The sequence below is a fragment of the Limulus polyphemus genome, unplaced genomic scaffold (assembly GCF_000517525.1).
Source record: "Limulus polyphemus unplaced genomic scaffold, Limulus_polyphemus-2.1.2 Scaffold883, whole genome shotgun sequence".
In the NCBI taxonomy this organism is placed as follows: Eukaryota; Metazoa; Arthropoda; class Merostomata; order Xiphosura; family Limulidae; genus Limulus; species Limulus polyphemus.
The window spans coordinates 335358-358489 of record NW_013666493.1 but is presented as its reverse complement, the minus strand read 5'-3'; the positions used below and the strand labels follow the sequence as shown (position 1 = coordinate 358489).

The window sequence follows — 23132 nt, the reverse complement described above, 5'->3', positions numbered from 1 at the left end:
GAGAAATTGATCTGTGTGTAAAGGACTATACTAAAATTTGATAACATTATTACAAGAGTGTGCAGTTCAACTGAGAGCACTGTCCGGTGTGTATCGGGCTGGATTCTTTACAGTGGTGTCTGGGACTTATTGACAATAAAATTCAACAATAAACAAACAGCATGCAGTCCTCTTGTTTTAAAACAATATATTAAAACAAGTCAAATATATATATATATATATATACAAACAATCGTTACACTGTTGGTTATCACAGTTGTATCCAGGGCTTTAAATAATTGTTTCTATTTCATCAAATTCCACACAGGCTGGTTCATTTACTATAGAATAGTTTGACAAGACGACTTATTTCTTTTTTACTTTGTTTTTGCAATACAATTTGTGATAATTTCTCCTTAGAAATCGTCACTATATGCAATTTATGGCTAAACTCACAATTACTCAGTCTAGATTTATCTATCTATCTATGTCTTTCACTTAACTAACTGTCTTACTTGAACTACATTTTGGATACATATATATAAATATCCCAACTAAGGCCTAAGACTTTCGACACACTATGAAATAAAATGATGTAATAATATTCAAGAACAACTTAGAATAATACAACAATCGCCAATTTCCGACAATCAAACTAAACAACATATGATTTGCACTAACCTGCCATAAACTATAATTTCTAAAAATAACTAAATTTAACACTGGCATTAAACTTAAATTAAAACAGTTGCATATCTAACAATAAGCCCCTCTTAAAGAAAAATATTTACAATATTTTTTATACTATATACAAAGACTGTTTTCAATTTATTCACAGTCTACTCATACAGTCTGCACCAACATTTGCTGTCCCCTTGATGGCTTCAATGCAGAATCTGTAGTTCTGGAGGTACAACACCCACCTCATGGGTTTTGCCCTGTCAATTTTGCACCTCTGGATGTATGCAAGAGGCTGGTGGTCCATTTTGATGATGAACTCCTTCCCATACAGATAGTTTTGGAATTTCTGGTTGGCAAATATGATAGTCAGACATGATCATTCAATCCCATAGTAGTTCTTCTCACTACTCAACAGATTTTTACTGACATACATTACTGGAAACTGTCTTCATGTTCTTTGAGAAGTACTGCTCCAATTACAACATCAGATGCATCAGACTGAATGATGAACGATCTGTTGAAGTTTGGCATTCTAAGGATAGGAGAGTTTCCTAACATGTTCTTCAAGTTATGGAATATCACCTGGTGTGGTTGTTCCCACTTCATCTTGTTAGGTTGGCCTTTCTTGGTCAGGTCAGTCAGTGGTACAGCAACTCTAGCATAGTTTGGGACAAACTTCCTATAGTATCCCGCTAACCCCAGGAATACCAAATCTGGTCATATCTCCGATGACCCCCAGCCAATGGAAGTTGCTAGTGATTCTGTCTGCTGTCTTCTTTGGTCCTAGGTGTCCTCCCACAATCGACTTGTGAGCCAACTTCATCACTTGAGTCCAGTATTCTGTTGGCACTATGATCTTTTTAACTCCCCAGTATAACTGTCTTGGTATATCTGGTACAGCACTCTTTTTCCAGTCCTCTATTCTGTAATTCTCTTTCCCTTTTGTCTTATGCTTGATTTTCCTCTGGGCACTGTCTCAACATTTCTGCAGTGAAGGGTCCTTATTCTGTGTTTCCTTCAGTTCTCGTAGACCTACACTCAGGATGTCACCTTTCGAGACTTGTAGGGGTTTCATGTCTTGCTTCCTTTTCTTTTCTTGAGCTCTTGTGGTGACTGTAGATACTTCATCAGTCTTCTTTCTGTCTGGTTCCTCCAAACTTCCACTGCCTGGTATATTGCCAATCACTAAATGGTAAGTGGATGTCTTCATACACATGGTCTCAAGGTCTCTCACGTAGTATGGAGTGTTTACCAATATTTTTTCTATGGGAAACTTTCTCACTGTTCCATCAATCAGCACACACAGATGTACCTTGCCCATCAGATATTATACTGGTTCTCACTGCTGCACCAAGTGTCTCCGACATAGCCTTCACCTATTGGCAGCTTTCAATGTTTGTCACATGCTCCAGTCATTACTGCCACTTTGTTTTACTTGAACTACATTTTGGACATGCACTTATAAATAGCCCAACTGAGACCTAAAACTGTGACACTATAAGATATAATGATGTAATAATACTTGAGAAAAACTTACAAGGTTCTTGTAACATAATGCAACAATACAACAATCACCAATTTACAACATTCGAACTACATAACAAATGATTTGCACAGTTATGTAAACAAACCTGCAATAAACTATCACTTTTAAAAATAATTAAACTTAACACTTGTGCTTTACTTAAATTAAAACAATTGCATAAATCTAACAAACACTGAGAGATGACAGGCAAAGCACTGTAACTAGAGCAAACAAATTTATCAGACAAATGAATGAAATTTTGAAAAATACTGGTTAACCAGATCTTGAGGAACGTGATGAAGCCAATGTGTCAGCTGAATTGCTTGTCAAAAGGAAGAGAAAGCGAACAGCTAAGTATGATGAAACAGGATATGTAGAAGGTGATACAACTACATTACCTACAGTAGCATAGCCAGGGGGAGAGCAGAGGGAGAGATCGCTCCCACTAATAATCATATATCATAATTTTTATATTATTCATTTAAGTATACATCATTTTTTCTATTCTTCTTTTTCAGATAAGAGGTGGAGAAAAGCAAACTCAGGAAGAAACTATCTGGGTGTGACAGAAAGAAGGTGGAAGAAGTCACAGATCGAGAAGAAGAATCATCAAAATATTGGAGATTGGATGCTTACTTTCAGTTGGTAGGCACATGACATCTACTGCACCAGAGGTGAACCCTCTGAATACTTGCTACCTGTCTTCAGCCTAAAAGCTAATGAAGGCACCCCAACTGCTGCAGCTGTACCAGTGGTGAAAGTGGAACCCTCCGAAGACCTGGTAACTTAAGCAGACTCTGATCAGCCAGAAGACAAAGATGACACAGTAAGACTTCATGCAATCATTGACACACAGACAGATGTGGATCTGTTAGATATTCTGTTTTGTGAAAAACCTGTAACACCTAATTTAGTACATGCTCTACTTGAGTTAGGCCCTTGTCAGCCAGGTATTAAAGATAATTTTGACAATTTTCCAAAAGATGAAGGTGGACGTTATTTCAGTGCCACTTGGTACAAACAACAACAAGTGAAAAGTGGTAGTGAAATCGATAAGTACTGGCTAGTTTACTCACCAAGAGCAAACTATACTTTGTTTTGATTGCTGGCTTTTTTTTGCAAATCGGTTGGATGCATCATTTCTCAAAGGCTTGGAGTGATCCAAAAACTGGTTGCAAGATTTTTGTTAAAGGTCCACACAAAATTGAAAAACATGAAAAATGTGAAAGTCACAAAAAAAGCAAAGAACTTTTCCTTACCAAATTCCGTTTGTTCAATGATAGAACTGTCATGTCTGGTTTTGTAAAGGAGGAAAGAAAAGAGATAAAAAATAGGATGATTCTAAAACATATTATAGATGTGGTTCTCTTTTTGGGAAAACAGGGTTTGGCATTCCGCAGTCATTGCGAGATTCAAGGTTTAGGTTCCCAAAGTACAAATGAAGGCAATTTTTTGAACATATTAAGCTGTTGGCTAAAAATGATACATTACTGGAGCAACATTTATTATTGAGCAATCAAAATGCAAAATATCTCAGCCCTGTAATACAAAATGATCTGATACAGTCCTAATCAGTCCAGCTTCTATCAAAGATAGCTGAAATCAAAGTGACTAAATACTTTGCAGTCATTGTTGACTCAACTACTGATATTAGCAGAATTAACCAATTTTCTTTATCTTTGCGATATGTAACAGTAAACGGTGATGTATTGAAACGATTTATACAATTCAGCGAATTATCTGGAGCAAGTGCTGAAGATTTTTTCACCGTTCTTCTTCCAGCAATCAAAAACTTGGGGCTGTCAACATCTATGTGTTATGGTCAGTCTTATGATGGAGCAAGCACCATGTCGGGTGCAATATCAGGTCTCCAAACAAGGATTAGGGAAGTTGCTCCAAATGCACTCTTTAGCACTGCTGTGTGCATAATTTAAATTTAATTCTACTTGATGCAGTAAACTCCAATATTTAAACTCATTTGTTTTTTTGGAACTCTAAAAGGTCTCTACCTTTTTTTCTGACAGTTTACTTCGTCGTTTAATACTGAAAGTAGAACAACGCAATCATATCAAATCTTTTGCATTGATTCTAAAGAAATTTTGTGCTACCAGATGGGCGTCCAGAAAATCAGCAGTAGAGGCAGTTTTACAGAATTTGCCAGCACTAGTAGTTGCCCTGCAAAGAATTGTGGATGGCAATAAAAAAAACTGTACTCCTAAACAGCTCGCTGAAGCAAAGGGTATTCTGGTAACAATCGATACTTACGAATTCTTAGTTCTTTTTATTTTGTGGAATAAAGTGCTAAAGAAGGCTTTTAATTTATCCAAATATTTACAGAAAAAATAATCTAGATTTGGTAATGGCTTCTCATTTGATTCAGCTTTTTGAAAATGAAATGAAATACATGCGAAATGACAATCTGAATTCAAACAGACTGAGAATGAAGCAACTGAGTTGGCTCAAAAATGTGATATTACTATGGAATACATGCAGCAGAGATTATGTAAAAGAAAGAGATTCCATGAGGAAATTGCAAAGGATGACAAAATATTTGATGCCCGGAAGAAATTCATAACTGAATCCTACTTAGTGTCCCTAGATTCTGTTATAAGTAGCACAAGAAAAAGATTCGAGCATTTTACAAATGTGGCTTCCAAATTTAGTGATTTAGACCCAAAGTATTTTAGCAATGCAGATAATGTGAACAAAGTAGAATTTTTGGCAGACACTTACTCAGATGTTGTCGACAATCAAACCGAAATCCTGCAAGAGTTTCTTTTATTCAAAGAGATAATGAGCTGTAAGGCAAATTCAAGTGTGGAGGAACTGATCATCAACGGTGTACTAAACTTCATGATTGCCAATGACATGTGTTCCAGGAACTGACCATCAACGGTGTACTAAACTTCATGATTGCCAATGACACGTGTTCCAGGAACTGATCATCAACGGTGTACTAAACTTCATGATTGCCAATGACACGTGTTCCAGGAACTGATCATCAACGGTGTACTAAACTTCATGATTGCCAATGACAAGTGTTCCAGGAACTGACCATCAACGGTGTACTAAAATACATGATTGCCAATGACGTGTGTTCCAGGAACTGACCATCAACGGTGTACTAAAATACATGATTGCCAATGACATGTGTTCCAGGAACTGATCATCAACGGTGTACTAAACTTCATGATTGCCAATGACATGTGTTCCAGAAACTGATCATCAATGGTGTACTAAACTTCATGATTGCCAATGACATGTGTTCCAGGAACTGACCATCAACGGTGTACTAAAATACATGATTGCCAATGACATGTGTTCCATTTATCCTAACCTGTCAACATTGTACCACACTTTTCTGACTTTGACAATACGTTGCGGGATGGTCCTTCAGCTGACTCAAACTCGTCAAGTCCTACCTGCGTTCAACAATGGGTGAGGACAGATTTTCTGGGTTAGCTTTGCTTTCCATTGAAAGACAGTTGGCTACTGAACTTTCTGAAGTGGATTATAATACAGTAACAGATTTTCTATTTTGATTTTGAATACAAAATAGCATATGTACCTATTGAAAACTGTATTTTTATTGTCTTGATTTTGAATATAAAATAACATATGTACCTATTGTAAAACTGTATTTTTATTGTGTCTTGATTTTGAATACAAAATAACAAATGTACTTATTCTAAAACTTTTTCTTGTGTTTTGATTTTAAATTCAAAATAACATATGTACCTATTGTAAAACTGTTTTTAATTGTGTTTTGATTTTAAATACAAAATAACAAATGTAATTATTGTAAAACTGTATTTTTCTTGTGTTTTGATTTTGAATGCAAAATAAACATATGTACTTATTCTAAAACTGTATATTTCTTGTGTTTTGATTTTAAATACAAAATAAACATATGTCCTTATTGTAAAACTGTATTTTTCTTGTGTTTTGATTTTAAATACAAAATAAACATATGTACTTATTCTAAAACTGTATATTTCTTGTGTTTTGATTTTAAATACAAAATAAACATATGTCCTTATTGTAAAACTGTATTTTTCTTGTGTTTGATTTTAAATACAAAATAAACATATGTCCTTATTGTAAAACTGTATTTTTCTTGACTGACTGGGTGGGGGGAGGATAAACATGTATATTGAATTTTAAATTATTTTATTTGGTATGGAGGTGGTGCCTTTTTTTTATTGCTTGCTCCCCCAGATGTTAAAACCTGGCCATGTTACTGATCACCTATGACTACACACAAGACTGATACTTTCAATATGCTATTTGATCAAGCAATAGGAAGCCTGGTGTGATGACTTGCAGAACATGGTCAGCTGTATATATACATGACATACAGTGTTTTAACCCAAAGAGTTTTGTTGATATAAAGAAAAAGGGCTTGTTTGCTGGATCACTGAATGAGATAGGTTAGCAACATGCTACATCTAGATCTCATAAAAGTAAGATCTGAACTGGAACATTTTGAACGTGTGTATCCAAAGTTAAATCAAAGTTTAGAAGACCAGTACATTGCCCAGGAAGAGGGGTTAGTTGAGGGAAGTGACACCACTGATGCATCTGGGACTGACCATGGAGTAGAACACGAGAATGTTACTTCATGCAAACTTTACAGAGGTGTAAATATATTATATATAATTTTTATATTATATTTTGTATATAATTATATTTACATTACATTTTGCTTATGAAAAACAATCAAACGTGTTACATGACGCAGCTGCTGTCATGAATTTGTTGCATCAGGATTGAACTTGTACCTTACAGCAACCAAACATCATTTCTCCTTATTTCTATTTGTCATTCCATCAAAGTAACATTTAGTGCAAGGTTGAGTTGCCATATACATTAGCTAATATCATAAGATGGAATACAGTAAAAAGACCATGTTTCTGTTGCAGAAGCTTTTAACAGCGAGTCTAATTGTGAAAACAGACATCCCTGCCCTTACATAAAAGACTATTTTGAATTTATTGGAAGAGCAAGTGGACACCAAAGAGTTTTGTTGCAGTGTGAGTTATGTTTGTCCCAAAATAATAGTTACAATATGAAATCACTTTCTAATCTAAAGAAACACATTAGTTACAAACATTCCCATAAACTCAAGGGTTTTGAATCATGGAGGAATGGAGATAAGCAGGTCAAGCAAATGGTCAGTTGAAGCAGCAGAGACAGGGGATCATACTTATAATAAGAGAAAAACTGGGAAATATGAAGCAGAATAACCAACTCTAGGAGCCTTCATTGCTTCTAGTGCTGGGAGGGTTAGCCAATATAAAATAAATGCACTCGTACCTGATCTGGTCATTGAGGAAATGCTTCCTTTCAAATTTGTTGAATTGCAAGCTTTGACAAATCTTATTCAGACATTACATTCAAATAAAAGTTTTCAATAGAAAGCCCTAACATGCACAATTAATGATAAGTTCACCCAGAAAAAAAGATGAACTGAAAAACAAGCTCAGCACAGTAGAATGGCTCATGACCACAGCCAACTGTTGGAGCTGCCCTAACAAGTAAGTTGTAATGAATTAAAATTTTTCATATTACAGATAATAAAAAAATATTGTTGTTTCTGAAATATAAAACATCTAATAACATAGCACAGCATCTACAGTGAAAATGTATGGTGTACCATTTTGCATCCATCAGTTTTGCTTTGTATTGTTTACTTTTACAGATCTTATCTGGGCAAGACTGTGCATTGGATTCATCCAGAAAGCTTGAAAAGGGAATATGCAGCACTTGTTTGTTGCCTGCTCATTGGCCACCACACCTATGACTTGACTCACAAGAAACTGGAAGCAGTTAACATTAAATACTGCATTGAAAAGAATATTACCAGGACCACTACTGACAATGGGTCCAACTCTGTCAAGGCATTCAGGTTCGTTACAGTATTTTTATAGCATATTTTGTTTATTAGTATATTCAATGTCAGTGAATAATATATATTAATCTTTATATAAGTAATATACTTTCATCTGTCTCTCTGTCCAGACCTTTTCTCATAAATTTCTCAATCAAACACTAAAAATCTTGTATTGTTAGAAAGGACTTTGTCCATGGGGTCCAGATTACATATTGGTTTGACAAAATTATAATGAGTAATTTAGTTGAATTTTGCACTTCTTGGAGGGGTGGTGAATAAATTAAAGAACGGATGCCTAGAGGGAAATACTCACAATTCTCACACTAGGAGAAATTCAGGATTTTTTAAAAATATTGTCTTATAAGTTATAAATTTAAGAACTTAAAACTTATATACATATGGATTATAAGCTACGTTTTTAAGCTATATTTATTGATATACCATGATAATAAAGTAATTTAATTAAATTTTGAATGTAACTCACAAAAACCTAATGACATGCACAGAAAGATATGTCCGTAGTGGCATAGCTAAGTAAAGTTAGGTCACATGAGTATATTTTTCCAATGAAGAAAATTTTTTTCAAATAGAACAGGAGTTATCAGTCTAACACACAATGCCTGCAAGAAAGCATAGCTTAAATTCTATGCATTAAAATGATAGAATAAGGAAAGTTCAAGCATGAGCATGAAAACTACTGCAAATGTTTTGTGGATCAAGGCTAGTATCTATTAATACCGGTACTGTTTCTCTCTCTCGCACACATTTTGGTGATTGTTCTTTTTCTGTCTATGTTCCTAAGCTTTGAAACAATCTCCCTATTGATATAAAATGCACAAAGTAAGTCAGGTCCTTTAAAAGTATTTTGAAGTTGTATCTCTTTCATCTGGCTTTTGACTAATGTAGAGACTGCTCAGTGACAGGTACTTTGAATGGCTTGCAATACCATGCCAAAAAAACAATAACATACGAAGATGGTAACTAATAAGCCATGCCACACATCTCTTTTTATATTTTAGTACTTGTGTTTGCAGGATCATCTCCACTGAATCAAGAACTGAACCTGTAAGTAATGATGCAGGTGATTCCAAAGCACACTCAAGTCAAGTGATGAAAACAAGAAAATGAAATAAATTTCCACAGCATTTCCAATATCATTAATAGTGAGACAGAGTCCAGGAAGGTTTGCTTTCTCTACAAGCATCTTTTATGTGTGCACATACACTCAATTTAGTATTAGCCATTGATGTAGAAAATGCTCCGAGTGTCCTGATCGATATTTGCAAAGGCCCAGATGCTTTGGAACAAACAGAGCCGCAGCACCATAGCAGCTGACCTTATACAATGAGAACTGGGTGAACGTTTGGTTGTTCCATGCACTAAGTGGTGGAATTTAATGTATTATGTGTTCATTTATATGAAGAGAATAATAACGAAGAAAGAGAGAGAGGGTTCAGTCAATAAAGTGCGTGTTGAGCTGGGCATTGTTTCAACCTTTTGGATATAAACTCCATCAAAGATTACATAATAGTCATGTGACCTGTAGAATGAATGCTGGATTTACTTCAAAGTGACATTAAGGCCTATAAGGAACTACTTCTGCCAACACTTACTGTAAGTTTCACAAAACTAAAAAACCATTCAGCTCATAGACTGACAGATTGATGTTGATATTGATATGAAGTTTGAGGAATTGTAAAAATTGAATCATTTTCCTGTAACGTACTCTTGAAAAGAAGTAATATGATGTAAAATGTTTTTTTTTAATTAATGGTTCTGGAGATACAAAGTGTGACAGACAAACAGACATTTGGCTATTATACATTTAGAAGAATATACTTGAGAGTTAAGTGTAACTTTTAAGTACAAGTATGGTTTTACTGATAGCTTGTGTAATAGCTCAGAATTCAGGTTAGTTGTTCTTTTTTTTTTACTACACTTTTAAGTTCTCTGTGCTACCCCTCTTGTATTGTAATGATACAATAACAGTAAATTGATTTCATATAATATTTTACTATACTTTGTATTTTCTTGCAAATTGAGCATAAATGACATAGCTATGCTTTTGCAGCCTATCCAAATATATTCCTGCTCAGGTATATTCACTACAATTTACAAAAGGAAAGTTTAGGCACCAAAAACCACGTCCAAAATAAATACATGTTCTGAATATTAAATCTCTATGACAGTAATATCAACATTTTAATATTTATGCGTTTGATGTAAACCAGATTAGCCTACATAAACCAAAGTACTAATGAAGGCCTACAGGCAACAACATTACATTGAAGCACGTATGTATTTCCTTCACTTACTTTTGAGTAAACTGGTGAAGTCGATAGGTTGGCTAGTTTCATCCTGTTTTTTAAGTTATACTATACAACACAGTCATGCAATGATGTCTTAACAACGTAATTTACGTAGTTTTGCTTCCTGTCAATTAGAAGCGAGTAGTCTACGACTGATCGAAAATTAAATATATATTTGGACTAAAATGTAGAAAAAATTCCACCTTTTTCGCAATTTGAAAACGTATCTTTGTTAAATCGTCGAGTTACGCCATAAAGGGCATAATTATACTTTAGTAGACATTTTATACAACAAAACAAAAGCTTATCAAAGTTTTTAAAAAGGTCTAACATTAGAAGGTCATTTATTGATAGTATTAAGTGCGGTAAGGTTTAGCCCTAACTGAACTAAAGCAAAAAACGTACACAAGTTACATTGTTAATTTATCTCTTTAACGAATACAGGTCGTACTTAATAAAGGCTTAACTAATGTTAAAACTATGACAAATGGGCATATATATTTCAATGTTTGCGACTCGAATTCTTTTATATTACTCTAGAAATCCTGTATTTAATTTGGCCGCAAATATTTTGAGAGTCTCTGCTAGTATAAACAATGACGGACTGTGGAATATACTTCATTAATTATCAATATATTATTTCATTAGCTTGCTGAACTTGATTTAGCGGTTCCTGTTTCGTTATTTCAAAAAAAAAAAAAAATTGTAGGTGTGTGGAGAGCAAAATAAACGCTATATTTTATGTAGTCTATAATTTTAAAATCAGAACAAAGCTATGAATCTGTTATAAAAAGAAAACAGAGGTATCTAGGGTTGTTTACCCACTAGTGAACATCAAATGCTATTAGCTACAAGTAATGCAGAAAAATGATAAAAAATTATTTACTCTTCTGAACCCACTCTAAAATTTACACAAGTCGTAGACAAACAAAATGGCTTTCCTATATGAAAAAAAAAAAGGGGGGGGGGACTCAGGGATCGTTTATACATTAGGGGCATCAAAGCTATAAGGTCCTTGTAGAAAAAAAATTCTAACAAATTAATTGCACTTCCGAAGTCACCACATCCTTTTCTCTTCTAATATCACACCACTGTTGTCTGTTTGTTTCATATGTAACTTTCAGGGTAGCTTCAGAACTCCAGAATTGAAAGTAAATTTTTTTTAGAATTATTTTCTAGATGTTAGAGTTTATAATTTTGATGCTCCCTAGTAGGTAAACTACCCTTGGGACCCCTTTTTTCATTTTTTTTTTAAATATTAAAGCCACGTTGTTCGTGGCATATGTGAATTTGAGGGGGGGGGGGGTCGGAAGTGTAATAATTTTTTAGAATATTTTTTTTTTCTACAACATGTTGGAGCTAATAGGTTTGATGCCTTGTAGTGGGTAAATCACCCTTAAGATATCCCTTTCCTTTCCGTTACAGTAGATCCAAATTTCTACTGTGCTTTTAAAATGTTAAAGTTAGTTTTTTTTTTTTACTATTTATTTTATGTACCGATGTTGCTTTCCATATATAATATTTTCCAATAAGGAAACGGAAACTGGTAACCAAATTTTAGCCCCTTATTGATAGCACTAGTAAACAACTAAGAAAACTTGATAGATAAAACACTTCGCAACAGTTCACGATAATGGTGGCTACATTTTTATGGTCTACTCTAGAGGTCTTGCTTAACCTTGTAGTAAATCCTACAAATGTCTTAGTAAACAATTTGTAATATCAAGCAGAGGTTTGTTCTAGGTAACGCCATCATGATGTTCCTTCAGATATTTCCAAACCAGAACTGTGTAATTTAACTTTCAAAGTTACATTTGTACGTTATAATACGAGTCTGGGACATTTCGTTAAGGACAGCTTGTGACATGGACATTTTTGTTAGGAAAAACATTTCGTTACGCCATCCACAGGAACGTCGAGAACCAGCACGGGCCCCGGGGCAAATATCCTCGCCGGGCCCCCTTTCTCTCTCTCTCTCTCTTTTTAACATTTTCAATAATTTATTAAAAAGATGGCCCTAAATTAGGACAGCAACGAGCTCATAAACCAGACAAAATCATAGCAGCAGCCGTTTTTACTTCACAGTATAAGCGTAAAAACGTTAATAAAGTAACAACAAATATCTATTAAATCTATAAAGTAACAAATACATATTAATTATTACTCAAATTATTATTTCAGTCGTTCTTAATGTACCAAGCGTCTATATGCAAAGAAAAGCCAAAAACTATGGTTTTTATCATTAAATGAAGATATAGCCTAAAGATGCTTTGCGGGCTTTACGGCATAACCAGGTTTCATTCGCCCGGGCCCCAGGGCAATTCGCCCCCCCCCCCCCCTGTTGGCGGGCCTGGCCATCCAAGTATTGTCACATCGGTACGAAAGGTATCGTTAGAAGTTTTTTGCGATTGGTGAATTTTGTTACTACTTGATTCAACTACCGGAGGGACACCACCTCGCCCCTCTCTCGCAGATAGAGAGATCAAAGTTTTCAAGTTTGACAAGTTATTATGCAAAAATGATACATATGTTATGTTTGCAAATGTTCAAGTTATTAAAGGTGTTTTGAATTCAAATCAAAGTATGTTTAATTAGAATGAATGTTTTTGTAGACCTAAATCGTTTTCACTGTAATTTATGTTTTATGTAACACTGTTCATCACACCCCCTATATCGTTATGTAATTTTTGAATGGTCTCCAAATTTACGATATATTATATTTTTTTTATTATTGTCACCAATCAATTTTATATCTTAAAAAACTACCTGTCACAAAATCAGTATTCGTAACAAAACCTGCCAGGTCACTAAATGACAAAAATAACAATGTGGCGAAAACGAAATGTCCGGATCCCAATAATACAACAACCGTTTAGACATTGAGCAACTTACCGATATGACGTTTCATTTCGTAGTGTCAATTATCAACTTTCTTTTATTTGATATGGTAGACCTGTAACACTACTTATTTTTCCCGGCATGCAATTCAATGCCACAGATAAATACAATTGTTACACATCTCGAACTGATTACTGTTCATAATAGAACAGGAAATACGGAACGAAAATCCACAACACAGAGAGTTATCAACCATCCTAAAACTTTTGTGTGGAATATTGACTTTCCCGTAGTACGAGTTTCTTTCACTGACGAACATCGAATTTTGACTTATGCAATGCCCAATGTTCGAGTTTTTGTTTTGAGAGTTCAAAGTGCTTGCAGAGGACAAGGGAAGTGAATAGAATGAAATTTGAACTTTTAAAAAGTCCATATGAATTTCATTTTTTTATAATTTGTATTTACAGTTATATGACAACAGTTCCATATTTTTATTATTTTTTTTTATTTCAAACTGCCCTAGCCAGGTGGTTAGGGCGCTTGGCTCACAATTTGAGGGTCGCGGGTTCGAATACCCGTCTCACCAAACATGCTCGTCCTTTCAGCCGTGGGGGTATTATAATGTGACGATCAGTCCCACTATTCGTTGGTAAAAGAGTAGTCCAAGAGTTGGTGGTGATGACTAGCTGCCTTCCCTCTAGTCTTTCACTGCTAAATTATGGACGGCTAGCGCAGATAGCCCTCGTGTAGCTTTGCGCGAAATTCAAAACAGCAACATCAAACTGCCCATTCCTTACTACTGGGGAGGAAGACGTCTAGATTGCCCCTGGCCCTCCCAGGTTCAAACAAGGACCTAAATCCCGATGAAGCAGAATATCTCTTACTATTAGAGACATAAGAGTAGAAACCTATAGCCCGACTAAAATTGTAACTTTTTATCCATATCTAAAAATTATCCACACATATCTGTGGTAGTGGTTCAAAATATACGTTATGAATGGAGACTACAATCAACTTGAACCAACAACGTTCACAGACGCCTAGACACTGATTATTTTCAAGGCATTGGGTGGATGAAAACTGTGTATTGTGTGGCTCTGCAAACGAAAAGAATCTTAGGATCAAAGATACTCTTTGTATTAAGAGTACAAAGCCATTGCCAAATACATATAACCAATAATTTTTGTAGAAAAGCAAATTAACACCACACAAATTTTGCGAATTAATGAATTAGCTATAGTAACTCTCATAAAAGGAGGAAGACAGATCCACGTATTGAAAGCTCCATGCTTTATATTTCTTTGTAATTATTAATGTGATTTACCAACCTTTGTGGTCATACATGTCTTTTATTTTACAATCATCAACTGACTCAAGTGACTGTAAATGTATTAGTAATGGCTACCAATCAAAGTTTTTGCTTCACAAAATTAGTTACTAGTACATACCAAATGTATGTCTGCTAAGAACCGGGTTTCGCTGCTTGTGGTGGGCACAGCACAGATAGCCCTTTGTATAGCTTTGCGCTTGGCCACAAACAAACAAAACTATTAATACCGTCATCAAATAAACCCCATCACACACACATTCATGTGATTGTACCCTACTGATATTTTATCGCTTCCTAAGCCTATAGTTTACACATATATAATATACACGCACACACACTGATGACAATAAACTCCCCATATGTTTTTGTATTTTAAGAGCTTCAACAATTATCTCAATAACGTTACAGAAATCCTGTGTACATGAACTCCGCTAAAACGATCCTTTAGACACTAACGTAACATTACGAACAACGAAATAGTCATTTGGTCCGTAAAGACTGTTCCTGTATACCCATTCCTGAGAAAAGGTTAAATTTTATATCCAACCTTTATCTTTCAGGAAATCTTCACTTCCCCCGTTTACCGGTCTCCACTACTGCTCATTCAATAATCTAATCATCACTGTCTTAACTGAAGCTCAGCCTATCTTTTTTCAAAGCCCTCTCGTGTTATAGCATAAAGAAATCAGAAGCTTTTATTCTATCGATCCCCTTGATATTCTTAACTGTAAACTTCACCTCTTATCCTTCTTTTCTCATAAGAAAATGACTTGAGAGACCTTAACATATCCCCATAAGTTAACCCTTTAATCCCCCGGAATCATTACAGTAGCCTTCCTGCCACCCAGTCAACACCACGACAGTCACATTCTAACGCTTCCATGGCTGAAAAGGTGAGCATGTTTTGTGATGGGATTGAAACCTGTGACCCGCAGATGGTGAATCGAGCGCCCTAACTACCGAGCCATGCCAGCCATGGTAAAATGTTAGTCATGAATTTTTATAATTCGACATTCTATAACGAGATATTTGCTCCCCCTAAGACGTTTCCATGAAACTATTCATATTATTTAGGCTAAACTAATATTTCATTTATTTTGCACATATTCGTGTTTTGTTAGCTACTTTTCACTTCTTGATTCTAAAATATATTTCGAAACGTGTCTCTTCTTGTTATACTTTTATATATATATATATATATATATCAGTTATTACTTTAAAATATATATATTTAGGACTAACCTAAATCTCCTAAGTTGGCCAAACATTGTGAAATACTACTGAATTTACAACTGAAAATATCGTTAATACCAAGAATACCGAACTGATGAAATAAGGTATTCTAATCTTTATAAGGAGACTAGCATTAATGGTTGTCATATGACGATAAATGCTGGATAGTTTTTCTTCTTAAAATTCATCTAAATAAATGTTTTATGAACATATTTTCTAAAATTTAATTCTATTACAGTAACAATATATCCATAACGAATATTTATTATTTTTCTATTAGTTCACGAAAATATTTTTTTTTGTGTATATTTGGTCATCTCCTTGATCAGAAGTTTGACTTACGAATATATTCCTACATCGTCAAATGTCTGATCCTACGAATTATTAACTGTGAAAGTAAAAGAAATGAATTTCGTTGTGATGGGCAAATTCACGAAGGTATAGCTTTTCATTTAAAATGCTTATAAATTTCTGGACTAAAATTTTAAAAAATCTTACCGAAGATAAAAAACGTCAATAATAATGTATTGTAGCGCCATCTATTGAATTGAAAGGATATTTAATTTTTGACAAACAGTTACTGGTGTTTATTATGTATTATTATCCTTTATTTAATCTAAAATTGTATTTTTCCGAAAATTCAAAGAGCTTATTGTAAACATGATGATAAATATAATAATAATAAATAAACATAAAATCCCTGCAAAACTGGGATTTGAACGCGAGACACACTGACTGTTATATAGGTGAGAAAAATATATCTAATAAACTATACTAATGGAGGACAGGTTGGTTTTTAGTTTCGCTCGAAGTATATAGTTTACTCTGATTGGAATTATTAACTTTCATAGATAAAATATAGATAAGCTAAGGGCAAAATTAATATAAGGTGTAATGAATAGCGCGTTATCGCCTTGTTCACACATTTCGGTGTTATACCGATGGGTTACGATAAATTACTTGAACTTATAAAACTTTTTATCCCTAAAGCAACGTTTGTTTCACCACGGGTTTTACATTCCTTCTGAAATTTAACTACGCGTACACCTCTGACCCTATTAAATAACTGTTATTCAATGCACACAAAAATAGGGATAGGAAAAATAAATTCTAAAGAACACACCAGAGTCTAGCCTATAAACACTTAAGCCTTTTGTCAAAACTAAAAAATAAATAAATAATTAAGGGTTGTTAAATTACGGTGCTATACACATTCCTACCTAATATTTGTTTTTATATTCAACCACGAGAAAACAAAAGACAAAAAAAAACTTTTAAAAATAAATGAACTTTTTTCCCCAATTTACTGACCGCTGATGTAGTAGTCTGTTTTTATATTCCCCCCTCAATAATATCTATCTCCCCCACAATGCTTAAAATGTAGTTTGAACTTTTCATCAGTTGATTTTTTAGCTATACGCTTTGCTTATCATAAATATACTTTTTTCAATCAGTTTGGTAACAGTGGCAGCTGCAAATTCTATGATGAAATAAATCCATTCGAAATATTGTTGTTGAATTTCGCGCAAAGCTGGCGAGGGCTATCTGCGAAAGGCGTCCCTAATTCTGAAGTGATAAAGAGAACCTACACTCGAATTTTAGCGTTAAATCCTCGGGGAACAATCGGCTCAGTACTGGCTCAGAGTTCTATTCCAAGTAGGCCTATCCCATAACTCAGAATTATTTAAACTATGAACGTATGTGTGTATTAATTTTCAATACACAGTCTATTTAATTGTTTTAGATCTGCAGTTATATTCAGGGAATGGGCGAGTCCTACCATTAAAGTAACGAGAAAGCGCCAAACGCAACCTAGTTTGTTTGTATTGGCTGTCTGTTTAACTTGTTATTTTGTCCTAAATTTCAAACAAAGAATATCGTCATGGTCTCTTGTTCAACTATATGTGACCATGCCAGTCGTCAGTTTTTCGTGTGAACTGTGGGAAATGAAAAACTTATCTATTTAGTCTACTAATAATGCCAAGTTTTGATTTGAATATTATCACTGAAATGACTATACTAATATAAATTATCTTTTCAATCGTACCCGCCATCGTGCTTAACATGTTTTGGCCAACTTTGAGCTACTGGGTCTCCGTTTGGTTATAAGGGCGACATTTACACTTTGGGCTGTACCAATCGGCTTGTAAAACCTAGATTTACTGTCAGATTAAAATCACATCTCGGGAATGGCACACCGTTCTGCAATCACAAAGAAGTATGCGTGTTTGTTTTGAATTTCGCACAAAGCTACATGATGTGCATTAGCCTTCCCAATTTAGTAGTGATAGACTAGAGGGAAATCAACACCAACTCTTGGACTACGCTTTTACCAACAAATAGTTAGAATGACCGTCACATTAAAGAACGGTAACAGGGATTCGAACCCGCAACCCACAGATTGCGAGTCGAGCGCCTTAACCATCAGACTATGCTAAGCCTAGAAAGACTGTTTAGTTCATTAACATAACCATTAATTTTTGACTAACCTGGGTTGTACAAGTACCTTATGTTTCAGTGGTTCGTTTGTTTTTAAAATAAATTAAATGACACAGAGATCATAGAAAGGCCTTCTTATCTGACCGACTTAATCCCCAGAATCTAGAAAGAAAATTAAAATAAGGAAGAAGAAAGATATTCCAATCTGACTGAATGCACCCAAAAACTAAATCAAAAAAGATCTTCCAATCTGACCGAGTAAATTCTCTGAATGCATCCAAAAACTAAATCTAAAAATATCTTCCAATCTGACCGAGTAAATTCCCTGAATTCATCCAAAAACTAAATCAAAAAATATCTTCCAATCTGACCTAGTAAATTCTCTGAATGCATCCAAAAATTAAATCGAAAACGATCTTCCAATCTGACTGAGTAAATCTTCAACATACAGAGCAGAAACCAATAAAGATATTTTCATAACTTGGTAAAGTAAATTCTCATTGCCCATAATGATACATGATATACATTACTTCCAAGGCACAAAAAATTTAACTCACCTGTTTGTTTGCTGAACTTCGCGAAGTTACGACTGCCTCTCTTATAACACACACACAGCCACAAAGTGCGAAGTATGATTTTTGTTTTGGCGGTAACCAGCGCGAATCAACGATCGTAAGATGATCCACAATCACACACTAACCGCTCGATCTTAATCCACCTGTGATAACATTCCAAGCACATAAAGAAATGGATGTTATAACAGCAGAATCATTACTGAAAAGATGTCAGGTTTGTGGGTCTAAGAACAAACAAAAATGGTGATCAAATAAACAAACACAAGCATGTGGTTCTTACTTCACTTTCTCCTGTGTAGGTAACCGTTTATTCATAAAACCTGTTCAATAGCATGGATACACCGGATATCCTCCAGATATGTTCAATAGCATGGATACACCGGATATCCTCCAGATATGTTCAATAGCATGGATACACCGGATATCCTCCAGATATGTTCGATAGAATGGATACACCGGACATCTTCCAGATATGTTCAATAGCATGGCTACACCGGATATCTTCCAGATATGTTCAATAGCATGGATACACCGGATATCTTCCAGATATGTTCAATAGCATGGATACACCGGATATCCTCCAGATATGTTCTATAGTATGGATACACCGGATATCCTCCAGATATGTTCAATAGCATGGATACACCGGACATCTTCCAGATATGTTCAATAGTATGGATACACCGGATAATATTTACAAATCTTGATCAGTAGTATTATAATACTTCGTGTTAGGCTGTTATTTGATACTTAAATATACGTTTACTGTAACTATATCCTTAACAAAACGTTCTTTAAAAAAAGAAAAACACAAGAGTTAACTTTTCATTTTTCCCACGAAAACCTGTATTTAAGTTTGTTGATTATTAAGCTTAAAGCTGCAATGTCCTGTGTCCACCGCAGGAAACGAACCCCTAATTTTAGCGTTATAAGCGCTCAAGCTTAACACTGAGAGATTAGAGGACTTAAAAATGTCAGTTCCCCGTAATCTGTAAAATAATTAATATTTTTTTAACCTCACTGCGCCCTTTGCCATACTTATTCTTGCAATGCCGTCAGATGTTCTTTGACCACTTGAAGCTTGTATCGGACAGATGAATGGCCATGTCAAATAGTTTTATCACAATACAATTAGAAATTCAGTACAACATGAGAAACTAACAAGTCTAGTATTTAACACCTCCGTTTATTTCTGTTGTCACATCTCCCCTAGTCTTGGGACAGATGTTATACCTTCCTATCTAATCAAGGTAAATAGAATAAAAGAAACAGATCATAAATTTATTCCAGAATGACCGATAGTTCCAGAACGATCTCGCACGTGAGATGATATAGTCTATCTTTTAAGGCACAGAAATTCGTTTGTTGTTAAGCTCAAAGCTACAGAATGGGCTATCTCTGCTCTGCCCACCACAGGTATCGAAACGCAGTTTCTAGCGTTGTAAGTCCGTAGACATGCCGCTGTGCCACTGGGGGGGGGGGGGCACAGTAATGGGCCGAGTTAGAATTGCAGGTGAAATAACTTATACAAGTCGAAAAACACGTTGTCTGGTACAGCATGGCAAGTTGCCCAACACGCGAGAAAAATTCAATGTTCCCTGTGATGTTTTTTTCTCTTATTTCCAAGTATTGTGTTGAATATCCTGTATTAGTCAGGCAGCTTGCCCAACCAGACGTCTTGTTCTGCCCGAAGAAATTATTTCTAGCTGCCTAACATGGTTGGGAGGTTCCGCTATTGGTTACGCCCTGTAATCAACACTGTTAACAGTATGTGCGCTTAATAAGATTACCATGTTAATATTATATACTGATATTTACAATTATTTACATTTTTTAGATGTTCTAACTAACAATGTTAACAATAGGTACACTTAATAAGATGACCAATACTTGCAAAGCAAATATGTATTTGAACAACCAATGACGACCATAAGACACATATAAGTTATAATGGTTCATGATACATTTTCCTTTACATACGAGTACTTATTTTTTTCTTCGAAGTTTACCCGATGAAACTATCTACAAGTTTAAACAAATGTTCGTGATCACATAAACGAAGCATGCTTTGCTATACTAAATTACTATGAACCAAAACAGAACATTAATTATTACTTACTGTGTGTCAGTATTGTACAGCTTACACCGCACACGACACAGACAGTTTTACAAGGTAAGCCTACTTTCAAATCCAACTCAGCAGTTCAAACACTGCAAAAGCATGCTATTAGTACTAGTACTACTACTACCACTAGTACGAGAGATTGCATTTGTTCGAAATATTCACAATATTCGAAAGTATTCCAAATACGTCCGTCTCTGAACACAGCTTTTATAAATTAGTGTTAACTGTGACCCATTCATACACGAATATGAAGTACAGTAAAATTGTTTACACAGACACACACAATAGCATCTTAAAAACAATTCATACAATAGAAAATTTACTGTAAGTGTAATATTTTGTATACAGTATGTGTAGAAAATGGGATTCAGTAAAAAACAAAATGTTCATTTCAGCACCCTAATTCGTCAGATCTTTGAAACTATTAAATTTGTACTTAAATATTTTAAACACTTACCGTTTTTTTCTGCACCTGGCATTTTCTTCAGTAAACTTGCTAGTGCTACATACGATCACGGTGAACTACGAATAATAACACTAAATAACAGCAGTAGCACTTGGCGTAGGTCATTCGATTAATTTCGTCAGACCATAGTGCACATTAATATGTTATATACACGAGTATGAAGTCCTCCAGATTTTATGTTCTTTTCGACGTGTACGAAAAGCTTTCGTTAGAATACCAACGCTGAGTGTACATTTATTTAAAAGTTCAATTGCTGTGAAGCACGTGCTCGCTCTAGTAGATGCTGGGCCTATACAAACTACCAGCTCAAAACGTGTCCTCCCAACCGAGCAAAGCGCTGATTGGGAAATGTTGTTTATTGTACACAGTAACACCTGGAGGAGGAAGAAGGGTGCGTTTAAAAAGTTCGTTCACCGTATAAGTTTGCATCCCCGGCCGTGAAGTAATGTATAAGCTACAGTCCACGTAGTGAGTCACCTTAATGTATAAAAATGATATCTTTTAAATATGAACAGAACGATATGTACTGGATTTATTCTATCTGTTTCGTGAATCAAAACTCCATTTAAAAAAAGGTTTTTGGCAAATCAACACCTTACAGGACTCCTGAAAACCCAACGAAAACTTGCTTTAACGGATTAAAAATACTTACCTGATGGAAACCTGCTTTAATAGATTTAAAATATTATCTATGAACACGCTAAAATGAGTGGTTTAAGCCTAATGAAACTACCAAGAACCCAATCGAGATAAACTGTGATCACCTACGTTAGGTGGTGCTATGAAAATACAAGAATAGATCAGTGTCCTCGAATAGCTAAAAATACAACATCTGCGCCCATTTTATTAGACTTGAAAGTACAACCCAAAAAATGTAGTGTCGTTTCGTAGGAAAATAGCTAACCAAAAGTAGGCAGATTTTGTTTAAGATTAAAATTATGCTGAGAAATATTATCAGCAATTTAACTGTCTAATGTAAGTCTATTACCACTTTATGTAGTCAGTGTGCTTGTTTAAAGTTAATTCACTAGACTAAGAATGTTCATATTTCTAAGTTAAAAATATTCATATTAGACGCCATCTAACTTATGGCTGGTTACAATATTATTCTTCGAGAATTTGATTTCGTGTCACTTCCCCCACTAATATGACGAAATATAATAAAGTCTTTATGATCAGTAAATCGTTTCTGTAACTAACAGTTTTAACTTTAAAAAATATACAGTTTGCCTGACATATATTGTTCCAAAGTACTTTTTTTTTCAACTATAGTATAGCAACATGTGAATAAAAATGTACTTCAAATAACTGGCTTGTTTTATACCAATATCTACCGGTAGGGTTTATATATTGCATTATATTGGGTAATATTTTGTTTTTGCATATTACGAAACTAAGATTATATGGTTGATAAAAAATAAATATTGAAATCCCTAATTTTCTGTGGAAAATACACAGGGGATCTTCCAGTAGTAATTAATTGGATGAATTGCAACATTGTTGGTATTTTTTAATACCTTTATGTGACCCACACGTTATTCGAGATTTTGTGATGAACAACATTATGGACCAACAAGCAATTTTGTGTATACATAATTTTTTAAATGTGGTTCAAAAGGAAATGAGGTCTACTGGTAATTCGAGGGTTAAAATTAACATTGGGAAGAGAAAGGTTTTTAAGTCTATCCCATTAATCTTTAAATATAAATCGGTTCCAAAGTATTACTACAACCTGCTGT

The 23132-nt window shown here is 34.7% G+C and overlaps 1 pseudogene; it reads right to left on the bottom strand.

Annotated features, from left to right (window-relative positions):
* Positions 1-21710, bottom strand: part of LOC106461029 — a 54355-nt pseudogene extending 32645 nt beyond the window's left edge.
* Between the last annotated feature and the right edge of the window lie 1422 nt (positions 21711-23132).